A 20,537-nucleotide genomic window follows, 5' to 3' on the forward strand; every position below is an offset into this window, starting at 1 on the left:
AGCAGACAAGTTTTCTTGTGAAACTGTGGTCAGCTTAATAATGGACCATCTTGCAGTAATAATGAACCGTCTTGTGGTTGCTTTCCCTCCTAGCCTCTATACCTAACCTTTATTGCCCCATCAGGCACCCTAGTGGCGTTGTAGTTATGCACTGGGCTGCTAACCACAAGGTCAGCACTTTGAAACCATCATCCACTCAGAGGGAGAAAGACGAGGGTTTCGACTCCCACAGAGATTTACGGTCTTGGAAACACACAGGGGCAGTGCTGTCTTGTCGCAGGGCTGCTGGGAGTGGGAATCCACTCGATGGCAGTGAGATTATAGCTTTCGTTGTCCTTGGATCCTAACTATCAATGAGACTTCACCATGACATTTTGTGACATAATTTGATTGCTAGTGAATTTAGATAGACTGTTTTCCAAGATCCTGTTCTTCAAAAAGGTGAAAACCAGGGTTGGAAACGTATGTATTAATAAGAACTCCACTTGATTCTTAAGACAGTAAATATCTTATCTACTTCTACTATAACACAAATACCACAGTGGTTGATCGCTTTCATAAACAAATTTACTTTCTCACGATTGGGGAGACTAGAACTCCAAGCCACCATTTGTCTGTCAGCTTGCCATACTGTGATTGCTGTACATTGCTGTGATGCTTTCCTGCATTTAGGTCAGAGGTTCCCAAAGGAATTTGGCCTACTGCCAAATTTTCAGAAAAATACTAAATGTGTCCCAGCCTCCCCTGGCCATTATAAACATTTCTACTAGAGGCCACAATCCGAGACAAAACATAGCCATCTGCTTTTGAGGTTCCCTAAACAGTTACAGCATCTACTCGGGGCCGTTTGTCCCAATCTGGGAACCACAGCTTTAGATCTCCAGACTAAGTTCTCTTTATTGTGTATTTTGTTGTTGTTGTCGTTGCTTTTGAGAAACTCTGATGAGGACCACAGTGGAGGCAAATCCGTTTGGACAATATGCTGCTTTAAAAAAAAATAATAGTTCTATTGAAATATCTTCTAAAATCCAATGTCTACTTATATACAATTCTGTTGTTCAATCCCATCCAGTGGGGTCATACAATCATCAATGCTATCTGCTCCAAACTCCTCTCCTTCATGCCCGCCCCCTCCTTTACCCTTAGAAAACCATTACTCAGGTAACATTTTCTGCAGCGTCACCTACCCTGAGCTTCATGTACCGAAGGATCTTAAATGCACAAATGAACATACACGAATCTAACATGATTAACGAGGTAAAACAAATAACAGCCTGTCCTCTAAGGGAAGGAAATATTAACGAACCGGTGGATAAGCACGTGGTTCATGAGTAACATATCTTCTCCTGGCTTAATCATCCTTTCCCCTTTGAGTGTCTCCTTCTGAGTGGTACTGTGGGATTACTACTGGACAGGTGAGTTTTGCATCTCTAGGGCATCCATGCCGCTTCACATCAAGTTGGACGTGTGTTTCTGAACTTTTGTTACCTCCTCCCTTCGACATCTCATGGTCACACAGGCTGGTGTGTTTCTTCCATGGGGGCTTTGTCTCTTCCATGCTAGATGGCTGCTTGTTTAATTACCAGCCTTTAAGACCCCAGATGCTATATCTTTTGATAGCCAGGCATCATCAGCTTCCTTCACCACATTTCCTATGTGCTTATGCACCATTGTGTGCTTATGCACCAACTTGTCTTCAGGGATCTTGGACACTCTTCGTGATCGTCCAAAAGATGAGATGTGAAAAGTCCTTCAAGTCAGGTGACAAGGCACAGTCCTGCTCAGAATTGACCTGACCTCCCTATGCTCTGTTGACCCAGGACACCATTGACTATCTGATTGTGGTGTGTGTGTTTGTGTGTGTGTGTGCAGGAACATGTGTGTGTGATTTTATTATGACTGAGTGAAGGTTTACAGGGCAAATTAGTGTCCCACTTTACAGTTGATATGCATTCTGTGTCCTGTCATTGATTGTAATCACCACACTGTAAATTCACTTTTGCCAGTTCATCTCTCGTTTGAATTTACATTCCTCCGCTTTCCTAGCCCTTCTGAACTTTGTCTCTGTGTAAATGCTGACATTTTGACCTCACGTCATTGATCAGCCAATAGAAGCCCTACTTCCCTGAAATTATTGTTACCCCATTGAGACCTATTTTTATTTGGCTAAAAATCGAGCCTGTTCCAGATATCAAGGATCGCGAACGGCCATGGTGGAGTAGTGGTTATGCCTTGGGTTGCCATCTACAAGGCCAGCAGTTTGGGACCACTAGGGGTAAAGAAGGGCTTTCTACTCCTATAAAGAGTTACACTTGGAAATTCACAGAGCAGTTCTACCCTGCCCTACTGGGTCACTATGAGTGAGAATTGACTTGATGGCAGCAAGTTTGTTTTGTTTTATTTCGTTAAAAATGGAGGCACACGAGGAAAATCCGCTGTAGACCTCAAGGATTTCTAAGGAGCATAATCTCCATAGTCCTGGGGCTTCAGTACTCTTTATCCAAGAAGTAAGCCTGTTTCCTGTGTTTGTTTGTGATCGTTAGTTTTATTTCACATTTGTATCTCGGTCTATCGAGGACCTTGTCTGTAATTCCTTCCAGGCAGTTTGTTGTGCTGGCAGGACATCATCTAATTCTTCTGGATTCAGAGATGAGAAAGCTGATGTTCTGGGCCTTTACTCCATTGGGGTAATTGTTTCTCTACATCTTCAGTTTTCTTTAGTATCCTTACCTGGAGATGAGGAGAAACCGATCATGACACTTCAGTTGCTGCTCTCCAGCTATGAAGACCCCAGTCACTCTTCACCAAAGTAGGATGTAGAACATTGTCAAGTTTGCTATGCCTGTTGCTCTTGGTTTCCCCCATGGATACATTTTCAGTAAAGGTATGTATACATGTAGAAGTATCTGTCAAATATATGTAAGCACGTATGTACAATCCTACTCTCCCTCCACACTGGTTTCCCCATGTGTGTTGATCCATGCATTTACTGGGAAATCACTATAGTTGAATGATGTATATAACAATGTCCCTCTATTACTGTTAACTGTTGCACTCCTGCCAGTGTTTTCTCTTGACTCCATCACTTTGGCTGACTTCACTCTTAATTGTATCTTGTCTTCTCCTTCACCCAAGTTTATATAAGCATAACCTCTCGTTTGTAATTTGCATTCCCACCACTTTTAACCCTAGCAACACTTGAAAGTGATTCTTTGAGTGTGAAAAGCTTTCCTTTTTATAACGTATCATCTAATAATGTTCCTCTAGGGTTGATTTATTTCAATCTGGAATATATATCTAGCAATGGGATTCCTGGGTCCTATGGACAATCTGTTTTCTAATCAGCAGTTCATAGACTTAGTGTCAGACCAGCTCTGAGACTAAGTTCAATCTCTACCAGAAAATAGAAGAGAAGGAGCAATTACCAGATTATTTATGGTTCAGACACCAAAACCAGACCAGGACTAGTTCCTACCCCTTCAGAAGGCATTCCTCTTCCCGGTACCACCATTGTGCATCACAGGACACTACTCATCTTGCAGGGCTGTGTTGGCGCTCAAGGAGCTGGTTTCTGTTGTCATTGCAGCTGCAGCTAACTGCTGGGACTGAGGATCCTGATCCAAAACAGCAAGTCTTGGCCACATGGGACCCTCTGCCTCCTAGGTCAGTGCTGTTCCACAAGATGGGACTCGGGGCTGGGGCATCCTGGCTTCCTAGTCACTGGGAAACATTGGTAATAGTCTTGTCATGAGACCATGGTAACTTAGTGTCTTCCTGGTTCTTTCTGAAATTGTTTGCTGTTTTAATGAAGTTGAATGAGATTTCAGTGACATAGGGAACCTCTTCGTGGGGCCGACGCTTCGTACATGGGGTCTCGCTTATTCTCACAGCGATCTTACAAGAAGCAGTGTTGCTCCCGTTTCACAGGTGAAGACACTGAGTCTCTGAGAGATGAGGGGTCGTTGATCAGGGCTACAAAGGAGAAGAATTCGGGACTTATTTGTTCTTTAAAATTGTTTTATTATTAGGAAGATCCATCATATAATTTGAAAACTAAAAATTTAAAGGAACAATTCCAGGCAATACAGGAGCATATCCTGGAAAGCAACTTCTAACATGTCAGGTACCCTGTTCCCTCCAAGAGATAACATTGTCTTAGAATCCTTTCTTTAAAATAATAATAACAAACCAAACAGGAACGTGCTCTGCACACTATTGTTCACCTCGTGTTTGTCTGTTTTTGCTCCACAGTAACAATATATCTTGGAGGTGTTCTCCTTGGTCGGGTTTACATTGATCACATTCTTGATCTCCTTTTCACTTAGGTTCTCAGTATTGAGTAGTAAAAGCACAGTGGTCCGGGTAGGTGGGTTGCCTTCGGACACCCAGTTTCCTTCTCAGAGCAAATGCCACAACGAATTTTTTTGTTTGTCCTTCCTCAGACACGTGTCCGTTTATGAGAGGCAATGAGCAGGGTGGTTAAAACATGGACCCTGGCTGTTACAAAAGACAAAGGCGTTCATACCCAAGGAATCGACTTTGATGGTTACTAAGCAGATGAGAAGGAAAAATGAAACACGGTGACTGGCTATCAAAAGATATAGTGTCTGGGGTCTTAAAGGCTTGAAGGTAAATAATGGCCATCTAGCTAAGAAGCAACGAAGCTCACATGGAAGAAGCACACCAGCCTGTATGATCATGAATTATTGATGTGATCAAGTATCAGGCAGCTAAGCCCCAGAACAAAATCCTACCCAATGTGAATGGCCGGAGGTAGACAATTGGACACACTCTCACAGAGGGGTCACAGGGAAAAGATGAGGCAGTATGGGTGCAGTATGGCACTGATGAAACACAGGATTTCTCTCTCATTCTTTGTTCTTCCTTCCCCCCACTATCATGACCTCAATTCTACCTCAAAAATCGGATTAGACCAGAGCATGCACACGGCTACAGATAAGAACTCACAACACAGAGAATGTAGGATAGATAACCCCTCAGGGCCAATAATGAGAGTAGAGATACTAGGAGGACTAGGGGAGGGTGGCGGGGAGAAGAGGGGAATTGATCACAAGGATCAACCTATAATCCCCTCCATGTGGGACGCACCACAGAAAAGTGGGTGGTGACTGACAGCAGATGATATAAGATATGAAAATAATAATCTATATCTCTTATCAATGATTTGTGAGGGAAGGAAGGAGGAGGAAGAAATTGGGACCTGATATCAAGGGCACAAGTGGGAAGAGATTGCTTTGAAAATGGTGATGGCGGTATATGTGCAAATGTGCTTGACCCACTGGATGAATCGTGGATTGTGATGAGATGCAAGAGCCCCCAATAAAAGTATTTTTTTAAATCAAGGAGTAAAGAAACAACATGGGGTAGAAAAGAGTTCCCTTGGGTGAAGTGGAAGATAGCATTCCATAAGAGGGAGGGGAGAAATCAAATGAGGACAGCAGGGCAAGCTACTGAGTGTTTTGGTAAGTAGTTTAAGTTGTTATGTACCAATTGGATGATCTGAAATGTAAATCTCCACTTAATTTATCTTGAAAAATATTAAAAGAAAGAAAGAAACATGGACCCTGGAGTCAGATAATTTTAGGTTTGGAGGCTGCCTCCGTTACTCTTTTAACCCAGAAATTGGTGAGCCTTTGTAGAGATAGTTAGTGGAGAAGATTGTATTCAAGCCACAGACTTCAAAGTGCCTAAGCAGGAGGCTTTCTGACCCACTGAATTGCCTCTCTCTCTCCCCTGCTTTTGCATTCAGGAAGATAAAGGCCCTTTGGCTCTTAGTTGCCCCACAACTCACTGCCATCAAGTTCATTCCTGACCATACTAACCCTTGAGGACAGAGTAGTGCTGCTCCTTAAGGTTTCTGAGACTGTATCTTTACAGGTAGAGAGCCTCATCTTTCTGCCGTGGATTGGCTGGTGAGGTTGAACCTCTAAGCTGTGGTTATCAGCCCAATGCATAGGCCACTGTGTCATGAGTTTATCTTAAATAAGAGCCCTTGTTGGTTACTGTGCATTCCTATTAGCTCATTTCTATAAAGCCTCACATAATAAAAATAACGAGCTGAAAATTCAATTAAATTCAAAAGCATTGAGAAAAGATAACCTGAAAAGATTATTACATGGTCATAGTTGTTTTTGTTATTTGCTTCTAAAACCAGTCAAGTACACTAAAGTTGCAGGCATTTTTTTTGTGTGTGTGGTTAAACTTGGATGTGAAGGTGGAGAGAAAAAGCTCATAAAATCATGGACAAGGGGTGTGTTATATGAAAGTGAAGCAAGAGCCTCGTGAGGGACTTGGATATTTTAACGTTTCATCTGAGAAATATTAATGTCTATTTCTCTAAGTAATTAGAATTTATTAAGCATTCAGATGCTACTGTCAACAGCCACGTGCCTCTCTGGCCTCTGGTTCCAGCTCTGTGCTGCACTTTCATATGAAAATCTCTTGATTTATTAATAATATTGTATGTCCAGCCTTGTTCTCGTTTCATTCGTATTCTTGTTTTACAAAACCCCTTTGGTCCTGTGACAATCATCCTGTTAGCTGGGAGAAGGAGAAGGCCACGGCCTGCTGTGAAGAGTCAGCTTCAGGAACCCAGGGGCCATTCTACCTTGTCCTGTCGGATTGCCAGCAGGTGAATCACCTCAATGGCGGTGATGTTGGTTTTCAGTCATGAGAATTTGCATTGCAGCTCTTTGGTTCCTCTAACCTTCAGGACTCTGGGGGCCCCATTGCAACTGCAACCCAACTTGCCACCAATTGTGTATCATTTGTTTGTTCTGTTAGAGAAAATGTTTGAACTGATCAGCACCCAACAGTGTGCTGATTTTAAGAAAAAAACACTTTTGGGAGGCAAATTTACATATAATAAAGGAAATATGTTTCAAGTGGGGAAGAGGGCTCAGCCTTTGGTGGGCTACACCTGCAGTCTCTTCTTTACCTTGGCTTTTGCTGGTTCAGAGCCATCCCTCTCTCACGCATTATTGTGCTTCAGCATTGCTGCCTGAAGTCAACCAGTTCTCTATCACAAGGAATTGATGAAGGGTTTCTGGCCAACTTACAGATTTGGTGGCTGAGTGGCACAAATGATCTACCTCGTAGCCACAAGGTTGGGGAGAGAGCCTCCAAAGACAGACCTGGTGACTTGGTCTTGAAAGAACAGACTTTTGAAAACCCCAGACAAGTTATGCTCCACATGTGAGTTGCCATGAGTTGGAATCACCTCCACAGAAATTGACAAGAGCAACCTGTACGTCAGATTATGCCAAGCCTGGGCTCAGTCAGTTGTGGCCAGGATGGCAGTTAAGAAAACGTGTGTCAATTTATGTCCATAGACCTTTCAAAAGGAGAAAGATTTGGTGGTCTCAGCTCCTGTAAACACTCAGTCTCCGTTACTCCATATGGCATTAACCATAAACCCTTATCGAAGAACTGTTATTACACTGTGGCTCCATACTTAAACTCATGAAGTGATCACTGAAGAGCTGGGTGCTAGAGAAAAGTGTGGGGGAAGAAATCAGATAGTGCCCTGTGATCAGCAACAATAGCATCTAGCATGTAGTGTCTTAACAACTTGTCTTAACAAGCAACCATCTAGGTGAAGTGCCAAAGTAGTCGTGTGATCCAAGGATTTGGAATAGTAGACTCTAAGATTAGAGGAGGGAATTATATTAGAGTTTAAATTCTGAAAACCTGGTTAGCAGAAGGCTAAGGATGACAGTGAAAGCCCCCTCCGTTTGCGTAGACCTTCTGTGCGTTGAGCCTCTAGTTAATTCCCTCAGTTGATTGAATACCCGTGTAAACAATCTGGTCCACAGACAGGGTGAATTGGAAAGTGAATCACTGAGATAAGGGGTCAACAAATTTTTTTATATTCATTAGCCATCGTGGTACATAACAATAATTTAAAAATTATTCAAGAGCTATAAAATATATTTATAAATAAGGAAAATTTTAAGTAATACTATAAATGAAAGTATCATGGTGTTATCTTCATTTTCAATTTTACATCATAGTCACATATCCTTGCTGAAGGAGCTGCATAGAACTTATAAGTTAGAGTTTTCTGACCCCTGCTGCAGATTGCTTTTAATTATTTTAGATATTAACATTTTCCCCACTTGATCCATTTTTTAATACTTTTATTGGGGCTCTTAAATCTCTTATCACAATCCATATATTTCTCCAGTGTGTCAGGCACATTTGCACCTAAAAATGCCATCATCATTTTCAAGTCTCTTCCCACTTGAGCCCCTGATATCCGCTCCCCATTTCTTCCCCCCACTTCCCCTGGGAATCTCCTTCATGAGCCCTTGATAAGTTACAGATCATTTTGTCCAAATCTTATATCGTCCTCCATCGCCCCTCACCCACTTTTCTGTTCTTTGTCTCCCTGGGAGGGGCTTCAAGGTTGATCCTTGCTTTTGACCCATTTTTAACCTGTCCTAGTTTTTAGTTACTTTTGCAAGGAGACTGTTCGGTTCTATTTTATGGTTGCTATATTTTCCCATTTTGTATGATTTTTATAAGAAATTCTGGATAGGTAAACATATAGCTCAATCGGTTTCTCTGACTACACTAGAAGACACGGGGGGACAGGAGATGCTAATACTGATGGATGCAAGAATGTTGAAAATACTCCAACGTGGATTGTGGCAAAGATCGCACAATTCTTGATGTTTGAATCACTAATGTGTGTGATGTATGAGTTATATGTTAATAAAATGTTAAAATACTAAAATTAAAAGATAAAGAAATAATCTTAAAGTGGAAACACATTAAAAATTAAATACAAAGTTAGTCGATTTAGAAAAATGAGAATTGGACATGCACTTTGAACTGTAGCAGTGACTCAAGAATTATTTATAAACTATTTGGGCTTGTTATTTTTTCCCAAAGAAATTTGAAGAGATTTAATAAAGTCATAGACAACAGAAAACTTCAAAGAAAAATCAGCATTTTCCTTCTTAATCACACATACTTCCAGTCCTCTGTTCTAAAGCTGGTCAATGTTTTCAATTATTTCTCTACATATGTAGGCTGTGGGCTTGTATTTTCATTTTTTCATATTGGTATAAAATTAATATTGTCTTGTGTTATTTGCTTCGGGGAAACAAAATATATAAGAACTGTTTTGAAAATTTGTTCTTATTTAAATATTCCTGAAACCACCCACCTTATCTCTCTCCACTGAAGTGAGGCACTATCCTGCCAATTCTAAAAATCACTGAGTGTAGATGGATGCCTCTCTGATGTTGAATTTTGGTCTGATTTTGAAGGTTACATAAATGAACCTATACTTTTCTTCAATATCTTGTTTGAGAGATTGTTCTGTAGTTGATGTTGCTGTCAGGGGCCATCAAGTCATTCCTACTCCCAGCTCCCCAGAAGGAAACACACCACCTGGTCCTTCCTGTGCCATCCTCCCACTTGTTCGTAGGGTGGAGTTCGCAGTGACACAGTCACTGTCAATCAATCTCGCAATCTCGTCTACGGCCTTCCTCGGTTTGACAAAGACTCAACATCCTTGCCTCTAAGGAGCATTCTGGCCGTCCTTCTTCCAAGATTGGTCTGTTCGTTCTTCTGGCAGTCCATATACGTTCAATAATCTTCTCAAACACCGCGGTTCAAGTGCGTTGGATTTTCTTTGGTCTTCCTTTTTCAATGTGCAATTTTCACATGCAGAGTAGACCATTTGGAAGACCTTGGTTTAGGTCAAGCCCACCTTAGTCCTCAGAGTATAATCCTTGCTTCTCAATGCTTTAAACAGGGGTTGTAGAGATTGACCCAAAACAAAGTGTAGCTTGGTCACTTGACGGCTGCTTCCATGAGTATTGATTATGGATCCAAGCAAGATGAAATCCTTACCAACTTCACATTTTATTCCATTTATCCCCTGCTACATATTGGTCCAGTTATGAAGATTTACGTTTTCCTTTCATTGAGTTGTAACCCATGCTGAAGGCTTCTGCCCTTGAACTTTATCAGCAAATGTTTGAATCCCCCTCACTTTCGCCAAACAAGGTTGTCACCTGCATAGCACAGCGTATTAATAAAGATTCCTCCAGTCCTGATGTGCAGGCTTATTCAGGTAATCTAGCCTCTCTGAGTGCTTGCTCAGCACACAGACTGAGTAAGTAGGGTTAGAGGATGCAGGCCTGAAACAAACCTTTGATGATGTTAAAGCACACAGTGTGCCCTTGTTCTCTCTCGTGACTTCCTCTTGAACCAGGCACAGGTTCTGCACGAGCACAGGGAAGTGTTCTGGAATTCCCGTTCTTCACGGTGCTACCCACAGTTTGTTCTGATCAAGTTTTTTTTACTGTTGGTCTTTCTCATATAGTCTCTTAGAGTTCTAGTTCAATTCAACAAGTTTCATTGTGGATGTTTTGGTTTGTTTGTTTGTTTGTTTGATTGCGTAGACTGCTAGTGGTAAACAGCGCTATGCTTCCAGTTCTGACCCCATGATTTCAACACTGGATATGGGCTTCCAGCCCCTGGGCTTAAGTAACATCACCACATAGCATTGTCATTACCTCCTAGGGATGGATGGTAATAGCTTCTTACTACAACTGAATTGTTGGTCATCTCTACTAATTTAACGTTTTTGCTTACAATTCTTCTGCTTTGCATTGAACTATATTGCCTGTGACTTTCCTGTCTAAAACTCTCATTCAAAGAAATGAAGGAAAACGAACCTACTAAAAATAATAAATAAAATGGACGTAGTAGATTGTTCCTCTAATAATTTTGGTTTATCTCATCAATTTTCATCTTCTTTTGGCTTTTTTCCTTCCAGTGGAGTTTGTTTTACTATCATGTTTCATTTTATTATTGTAAGCTTCTGCTACAACGTTACAATTTCCACAATCTCTTCCGGGATGGCAGTGTGTTCTTTTCTTTCCTGGTAGAAGGAGCCTTGTTTATGTCCTCAAGTTTCAGAACCAGTATTTACCTCTGATTTCAGAGGTATGCAGTTAGCTCTAATCACCAGATATTTCTGGAGTTGTAGCACGAATGGACTTCCTTCTTTTTGACCCACCCACCACTATTGGCAGAGCTGAGAGAAAAATGAAAAATACTACTCTTCAATAAAATTCTAATTTCAGGAATATTTGAGCAGTTAAGTTGTGCTTAACGAATGAAAGAAGAATCGGAGGGTCAACAAAAGAAGGTGCTTTCGCAGTGTTTGTGTGAATAGATCTACACACAGAGTAATAAGGTCAATCCAATTAACTTGCTAGTAAAGATTCCAAATGGGATCATATACCCAAACATAAGCTCTTTGTGCTTCCCTACTAAACTAAGTTACAAGATCACAGTGCCTTGCTGGTTTCTGATGTTGAATGTGAATGTCATAGGACCATCAACTATCTACGCTTTCATCAGTTGTGGATTCATCAGGTACATATAGAGAGAGAGTTACATCACTCAGAAGTGCCAGACGGCGTCAATTGCTGATACACAAAGTTCTGCTCTTATCGGAAAAGACAATGAGAAAGCATCGTGTCTTATGAGGAATGAGGCGGTCCTAATTTTCCTTTTGTGCACCACATTTGAACGTTCTCTTTCTCATCTGTGATCATTAGAATTTCTGTCAGCTGGACCTGTTTGTGTGAAAATAGAGTTAGAGTCCAACCTATCAATCAGGTGTAAGTCCCATGAGCCCTCTTCTGGGTTGTCGTCTCTATTATAAGAGGAATCCTGTGCAGAAGCGTGCTTTGTCTTGCCCATTTCCCTTTGTCCACTTCTGGATTCTACATCTGGTTTGTCAATTTCCTGTTAGGTCATCTACTGATCACACTAACCATCAGTGGAATGTCAACTTGTATTGATTCATCCCACCTCAGATTCACGCAGCGCTGCCTTCCCCACCCGAGACCCTCTTCCTGCATCTTCCTCTTTCATGTCCATCAGTTCCCTTGGCTCTATGAGACAGGAGAAGTCTCCCGCTTATATATGACCGATGAACTTGAACCAAACTGGACTTACCTGCTTCTATAGCTGCTTAGGCAATTGTGGATATAAATCTCTATTTGTCCATACATGTATCATACAAGTATCCTTGGTCTTGCTTCTCTAGAGAACCCTGGTGGCATAGCGCTCATGCATTGGCTGCTAAGGTCAAGGTCAACAGTTCAAAACCACGTGTTACACCACAGCAAAAGGAAGAAACATTTTAATGCAATAATGAATTACAGTCTCTGGAACACAGAGGGGAAGCTTACCCTGTTGTAGCGGGTTGTTCCGCATCAGAGTTGACTTGACGGGACCAGGAGAGGTTCTAAAGAAACAGAATGAGAAAAGATGAGTTGTCTAAATTGGTTTGATGTGTGATGCAAGCCCTAAAGCTACTGTACATACCCCACATCTCTCGGTAAGTTTTGAGAAATCTATCACTACGAACCAAGAAGGTGTTTTCATCCCTGGCCCTGATGGCACAGTGATCATCCTCTGTGCTACAAAACACAAGAGCAGAAAGGTCAAACCAAGGGCAGCTCCCCTAACAAAAGACCAGGTTTTCTTCTCTCACGAAGAATTACAGTCTCAGAACCCACAGGAGCAGGTCTACTCTGTCCTGTAGGGTCCCCATGCGTTCGAATGGACTCCATGAAGGTGTGTTTGGGATGTTTGCCAATAATGGTGCTTAGGTTGTATCTGGAGCATTACCTGAGACAGATGCCTTACAAGACACTGCTGCATGGGCCCAGGAAACATTTCCCACGGTTTATGGCCTCCAGATCTCTACCTAGACTTAACTCATAGCAAGTCCCCAAAGTGAAGCCCAGGTGTTGGGCCAGGAACAGCTATGCTCTACCCTGAAAAATATTCTAGAATTCCTTAACTTGTGCAGACAGAAACCTGAAGAATATGTGTCAGGATCGTTATAAAGGTTGTGGGATTATTGTGCAAGGAACATAAACTCTGATAAGTCTCAGTTTATTGATATGGCCCACTCAGCACAGATTCTTTGTCCAGTATTGGAGCTTGCGGGGTTGATGTAGTCATTCATTGGTTGGACATCTACAGTAAGTGAAGCAGACATGTCAGACCTACGGTAGCATTCCCTAGGAGAGGGATCCAAAGGCTCCGGGAAATTGGCATGGGAGAGTAGACTTGTCAGAATAAAGCCATAGATGCAAAATCTGACAGCAATGAGGGCATACCTGTGAGCAGAACTGCATATTTATGGAGGCAGCCCCAGCAGGGGTCTGCAAAGGTAAGGCAAAACGATTAAGCTGAGTTTGGTTTTCTGTTTGTTTGTTTTCCTTCAAGAAACCTCTGCAGGCAAGAAGGCAACGGGGCATTATATATGAAAGTGTAAATGAAATAATTGTCAAGAAAGAATCTTACATCCAGCAAAATGTGAAGGAGAAACAAGGGCATTTTCAGTTCAGGAGAATTCCAGAAATCTGTAGAAGGAGAATGAGCTTTCAAAGAATACCTAGGGAGTTCATTGGACAGAGAATCAAAAGCAACAGCAACCATCATGAACCTGAACTCAATGAGTAAGACACTACCCGCAAGATATTAACCACATCAAAGCAGTTCTCCAAATATAACACAGGTCTAAAAAGAGAAAGTCACAGATAACAATCTGCTAGGAGACAAACACAAAGCAAATAGAGGGGGAAAGGTACATGAACGGAAGGCAAGTAGTACACAAGGGAAAAAAGAGACCATCTTACTCGAGATAAGAAAGCAAATATCAAGGGAAGCTCATAAAAAATAGAAAACCGTCATCAAAATGAAGAAATTCATAAAAGCCAAGTCAGTAGTAAAATAGCAGCGAACAAAAAAGGACAAGAAAACCCACAAGCAAAAGGAATCCAGCACAGAAATTTCAGAAAACAGAAAACAATAACACCACAAAGACACATAGAGTAAAATAACAGTGACAAATCCACACAAAGCAATAATTACTAAATGTGTCTTAAGAGACAGACAGTAGCCGACTCAACAGGAAAACGGGACTCTTCAATATGCTGCTTACAAGAAACACAGCGTAGATGCAAAGACAAAAATATAGACTAAAAATCAAAGCATGGGTGTGGAAATGATGTTAATGGAGGTCAAAAAGGTACCTGAAATCTGGAAATGATCTTCAAAGTGGGTCTCTGATATGCTCGGGATATCCCCTACAGGCAGCACATATCTCTTGAGAGGAGCTTCCTTCAACTTCCTAAGCATCGCTTGCAAGTCTTCAAGGGACATCAAGACATCACTGCAAAACCAGAAGAAGGACCTGCATGCTTTGGAGGAGCTGGAGTGGTCAGAGGCCGTCCTAAGTTACACATTTCCCGTGCACCTTTCACCCAAGCAGGTGTGTGAGCACTGAGGCCACGTGTAGCGTCACTTCGGCATCTCCTGGCAGTTTGACAAACTTGCTCGAATCAACCTGGTTTCAATTCAACAAGCACAAACTCGACAAGTCTCTCAACCTGCACATACACTAGACTCCTATCCCCAACTGAATCTCTACCTCCTCACACACCTATGCTCTAGAGCCTCATAGACAGTCTTGACGCCTTTTCTCTAGACTCCCTTACTTTGCTGCTCCATCACCTACAGACACAGCTGATGATTGTAACCCCTCTGAAAATCTACTGCCCTTTAAGATCTTTACTGCTGAAAACAAGACCCACATTTCTGGCCCACTAAACCTACCTCCATGCAGAGTCAGCCGTTGCCACCATTCACCGATTCCTTTCCTGAGCACACAGCAGCCTAAGGCAGCCTTGTGACTAGCGTCACCTCCTGAATGTCCTCCTTAAACTCTTTCCTCGCACTTGCACATGCTGACTCGCCACCATGGAGGGGCGCTGGTTGCCTCTGCTCTGGAATCAGTAGCACCTGGCCCACACTCCATCACCCACGTGTAGCACTCCTGTGGACAAAATCCCCCAAGTAATCATTCATTCACTGACTCCATGCCATGGAGTCGATTGTGACCCAGAGCAACAGATTGAAACAGAGTAGACCTGCCCCTGTAGTTTCCAAGGCTCTGAGTCTTTCCTGGAGCGGAAGGCCTATCTTCCCGCACGTAGTGGCGAGTGGGTTTGAACTCCTCACACTGAGGTTAGCAGCTCAATATGAACCCACTACAGCACCAGGGCTCCTGAGTTCATGGTGGATTCCACATGGATTGCCAACATGTAATACTTTTGAACTTCTGATTCAACCAAAGACAATTTTAGCCTCTCAACCTTGCATGGCACTACGGCTTCACATGTCAGCCGTTGGTAGGAATTCACACTACTGTGCCACATAGACCCTACCATCAAGGAGTATTCCTCGCTGGCCTGATTGAGCTCGCTGTCACCACCACTGCCACCAGCCTTGGCTTCAGTATGGCCACCCAGTGAAACAGAACAAGTTATCCTACCTAGTCAACAACCACTAGAAACTCTGTGTTAACATGCTGAAAATGTGCACAAGGCCTTGAGTCACAACGATGGATATCCCTTGTGGAGATGGTCCTGTTCCCTAACAAAGGAAGAGGAGTCTGTGTCTGTGGGTGATTCCTGGGGCACTCGTGGGGAGAAGCTGAGCTGGGGAAGCACCATGGAAGAGCCATGGTCCCCTGTGGTTAAGGGCTGTGCCGTGAACGGAGTCAGAGCAGCCAACCCACTGGCGGTCCAGCAGGAGAAAGCTGGTCATTGCCTGCGGGGATGTCATCCACTGAGTAGCCTGTGTAATAATAGAACCATGTCTCCTAGGGACTGTGAGTCCGAATTAACCTAATAGGATCTGCTTTTGTTTCTTTTGAACGACCACAGTCCAAGAGAGAGGACAGAGCCTTTTTGTGGGGGAGGAAAGCCTCTGGACTCATGTCACTCACTCCATGTTTTACTGACTATTTGGCGCTAGAAGTAACTTTACTTGAGGATAATTTTCTGTTGAGAATCCACACCCGCCCACTTGACATTCCACCACTCCCTCTGTCAGCAAGAATTCTTGGTGCTCATCCTCCTCTGGGGACAGAGTTCACACCAGGTCTCCTCGATCTGTCCCTCTGGCTGCTCCAGGACTATGGAGGACAGCAGGAGGTTTGTGGATGTGGCCTACACAGAGTGCACAAAAGGCCATCTTAGGAGGAAGCCCCTGCCGGGTAATCCTCCAGGCCCCAGCTTCATGGAGCCTGAGGCAGAGGAAATGGAACTGGTGGATGATCGGACAATTCCATCTGCTAAGCGGTTCTCTGCAGATGAGGAGCAGGATGCTTCCTCTTTGCTCTAGCCTTGCTTGGAAGCTTATGATTTTGAGCACTAACAGGGATGTGGTCTGGATCAGCACTCTGGCTTTCACTGGTATGCGGCCGTCAACCTGCCATCAAGTGATCCTGAATGGGTGAATTCCAGGGAGTCTGCTGTAAGCGAGAAGAAGCTGTGCCTCCAGGGTTAGTACATTTTAGGGTGGGTGCAGCATAGCCTGCGACTCATCTCATTGGCCTGGCTTTTCTGGGTCCCCCAACACTGACGGGGTGCTTTGGCTCTGGGCGGCCGTGGTGTTCATTCTGAAGCCATTCTCTGTGTTTCTGAGTACTAGGGAACCCCTTTTACCGGCCCCAGGCTCACTGTTCCTTAGAGGAAGCAGAAATGTGCGACTGTCTGTCTGCTTCTCAACCCCATGAGAGCAGCTGAAAGCCTCCACGTGGAGTGGCCAGTTTGGCAGTATTGCCTCCACGTGGGTCTCCCAAGGGTAATGGAGCTGGCCATGGCAGTGGTGAGGCGAGAGGCAGTGAGGGTCCAGAGGGAAGGACCGCGGGTCTAGCACTCAAGGTTACTGTTTGGTAGCAGATGTGCCTCAGTTGGATGTGGTGGCTAAGGCCTCTCCTGATGCTGACCTCATGATAGTCCTTGGGGTTGGCTCACCTCTAGTGGGCCTGGAGCCTGAGCCTGGTGCTGGAACTGCCAGAGCCACTCTCTGCAGGGAACTGTTGGAGCTGGTCGCTCCAGGCTCCTGCCAGGGGCTGGAGGGACTGGGACTGGCAACCTGGGACTACTCCCAGATGAATTGTATGGTCGGATGTGGGCTTTGAGCTGTAGAAGCTCAGCCCAAGCCGGCTGGGGCGTCTGTAGCAGGGGAGTGCTAGCCCTGATGGTGTCAGACCATCTGAGCGAATGCTAGGCCCTGCTGCTGCTCAGAAGGAGCTGCTCAGAAGGGGCCGCACCCCTCGTGGTGACCCCTGCATGAGCATCAGGATTCAGGGGTGGTGCTGTGTCACTACGACCCCTGAGCGAGCAGCTGGCTGGGAAGGAGGGGTCAGTGGACGTGGGTGTGAATTCACTGCAAGCAGCAGGCTGGGGAGAAGCCTGCGGATGTACTGGTGGAGAACCTAGCCCTGGGGGATGCAGTAGTGATATTCCGGGCCAGAACCTGCGGAGAGCTCAGCCCCCTGGTTTGAAGAAGGAGGCCCGAGGAGGAGCCGGCAGAATCCACAGGCATTGCTTTGGGCTGCTCTGAGCTGCAGGTGTGGGGAGGAGAGCTGCAGGAGCAGGCAGGTGAGAAGCTGGGTTTCCCATGGTAGCACCCCCACTTGGTACCCTGAGGCAGGTGCATCAGAGACCAGAGGCCCCACACACAAGGCAGCCCTGAGCCAGGGTGACTGTGGGATTACAGTAGGCACCACCAAGAAGAAAGGAGCTCAGATAGGTGGTGGCCATTAGGAGAGGGGATTGCTGGACGTGGCGTGTCCAGAAGGTTTCAAGTCAACCAATGGACCTTGAACATCATTGAGGACTTGTGAGGGGATTTCTGGAGGGGGCGTGTCCATAAGGCTTCAAGTCAAGCAATGGACCATGGGGGTCAATGAGGCCTTGGAGGGCAGTGGCTGAAGGCTGCAGAGTGATCCCAGGGTTCACCTCCTGCGTCTCGTGGATGCGCTGGAGCGCAGCCCTCTGACCCTCATCCCGGCATTCCACAGAGACAGGATCGCCTGGGTCAGAAGCTGCAGGCAGCACCGGAGGGTCCCCTGTCCTCGGTCTCAGCAGGAGAAACCTGCACTTCTTGGGCCTGGATGTTAGGGGTGTGGCTGAGCAGCCCCTTGAGGTCTGTGTCTGCCTTGAGGTCATGTCTGACAATGGTTCAGACAGGTGGTTGCTCCCAAAAAGATTGTTCAGGAAAAACTATTCTGAGCTTGCTCATTTGTTTCACTGCTGTGGTAGAGAAACATCGTGAGTGCAGGTTTTCAATAAGGATCATTTGATTAGTAACTTGTTTCATTGGGCCTAACCCCTTTTCGACATGGTCCCCCAGTGGGTAAGTCCTCAGCTATGAGCTCAAAGGTCAGAGCTGCCAACCCACTGGCGGCCCCGCAGGAGAAAGGTGGTCGTCGGCTGCCGTGATGATATCCAGTAATGCCTGTGTCGTCAGTGTCCATGTCTCCTGGGGCTGTGAGTCAGGATTGACCCAGTGGTTTCTGCTTTTGTGTGTCTTTTCTTGACCATCGAAGAAGACAAAGAGAAAGAGGACAGAGCCTTTTTGAGTGGGGTAGGAAAGCCTCTGGACTCATGTCACTTACTCCATATTTTCTGATTAGTTGGTCATAGAAGTAACTTCATGTGAGGACATTTTTTACTGAGAAACACCCCCCACACACATTTCCCATTCCCACCACTCACTCGGACTGCCAGCATTCTTCCCGCTCATCCTTCTCTGTGGACTGAGTTGACACCAGGTCTCCTCGATCTGTTAGCGGGTACTTGTGTGTCCCTCCAGCTGCTCCAGAACTGTAGAGGACAGCAGGAGCTTTGTGGATGTGGCCCACACAGAGTGCACCAAAGGCCATCCTGGCAGGAAGTCCATGCCGGGTAATCCTGTGAGCCCCAGCTTCATGGAGCCTGAGGCAGAGGAAATGGAACTGGTGGATGATCCCACAATTCCATCTGCTAAATGATTCTCTACAGAGGAGAGAGCCAGATGTTTCCTCTTTGCTCTAGCCTTGCTCAGAAGCTTATGATTTTGAGCACTAACAGAGATCAAAACTCTGGCTTTCACTGCTACCTGGTGATCCACCTGCCATCAAGGATCCCTTGGTGAGCTCTGAGGAATCTGCTGTAAGGTACCGGAAGTTTTGTCTCCAAAGTGAGGACAATTTAGGATGTGTCCAGGATAGCCAGGCTTCTCTGATTCCCTTATCTCTAAGGGGTGCTCTGGCTGTGGGCAACCCCGATGTTCATTCCCAAGCCATTCATTTTGTTGCTGTTGTTTTAAAGTGACACGGGCCCCTTTGCCCACGTTAACTGTTTCAGAGTGAAAGCAGAGATGGGAGACTGCCTATCTGCTCCCCGAACCCATCAGGCCAGCTGAAAGCCACCACCTGGAACGGCTAGTTTCGCAGTATTGCCTCCCAGTCATCTCCCAAGTGTAATGGAGCCAGCCATGGGGCGGGGAGGCCAGATGCCGTGATCAGTCTAGAGTGGAGGACCGCTAGTTAGCACTCAATGTGCACTGTGGGAGCATATGTGTGCAACTTGGATGTGGGGACAAAGGTCTCTCCTGATGCTGACTTGGTGATAGCACTCGTGGTTGGCTGACCTCTAGTGTCGTTCGAGGCTGGGCCTGATGCTGGAGGTGCCAGCAATGCTGTCTGGAGTGGGATGTCGGAGCTGGTGTTGTCCAGGAGGACCGGGAATGTCAGCGTACGGATGGCTGCAGGATGAGCGGCTAGGTTGGAGATGCTGTTTGAGATGTAGAAGGGCAGCACAGGCCCGCCATTGGCATGTGTGGCAGGGGCATTGCTGCCACAGATGAGTGTCTGAACCATGTGAGTGAAGGGTAGTGGTTTGCTGCTGCTCAGGAGTGGCCTCAGGTGGAAAGGCTGGGGCTCCGGGATGGATCCCTTCTTGTGACCTGCATGTGAGCAGCCGAATGCAGGGGTGGACCAGTTTCCATGGGTGTGACCTCACTGCCAGCAGAAAGCTTGGGAGCAAGCCTGGAGATGTGCTGCTGTAGGACCGAGCCCTGGCGGAAGCAGCAGCAAACTTCAGGGCCAGAGCCCCAGGAGAGCTCTGCCTCCTGGATGGAGGAGGGAGGCCTGAGCAGGAGCCAGCAGGATCCATAGGCATTGCTTTGGGCAGCGCCATCCTGCAGGTGTGGAGCGGTGGGGAGACAGGTGCAGGCAGGTGAGAACCTGGGATTCCCATGGTCGAAACCACACTTGCTGTAGATGATGCAGGTGTGTCAGAGACTGAAGTCCCAAACAGCAGGCATCCCTGAGCTAGGGTGAGAGTGGGAGGGCAGCAGGCAACCCCAGAATGACTTGGGAAATTAACAGTAAATATATGCCAGTGTCTGAGAGATGTGGTGGCCATGGGGGAGAGGATTGCTTGACAAGGCATGTCCAGAACTCTTCAAGTCAGCCAGTGAGTCTTACGGGTCCCACTTCTTCCTCCAAGTCTCCTGCTGCTACCTTGGGTGGGGCTGGGAGGGGCAGTGATGGGAGGCAGCCTGGGCAATCAAGGAGGAGGGCAGTACCTGAAGGCTGAAGTGCACAGCAGCCTGAGTTGCCCAGGGTC

Source organism: Tenrec ecaudatus, chromosome 12 (assembly GCF_050624435.1).
Source record: "Tenrec ecaudatus isolate mTenEca1 chromosome 12, mTenEca1.hap1, whole genome shotgun sequence".
In the NCBI taxonomy this organism is placed as follows: Eukaryota; Metazoa; Chordata; class Mammalia; order Afrosoricida; family Tenrecidae; genus Tenrec; species Tenrec ecaudatus.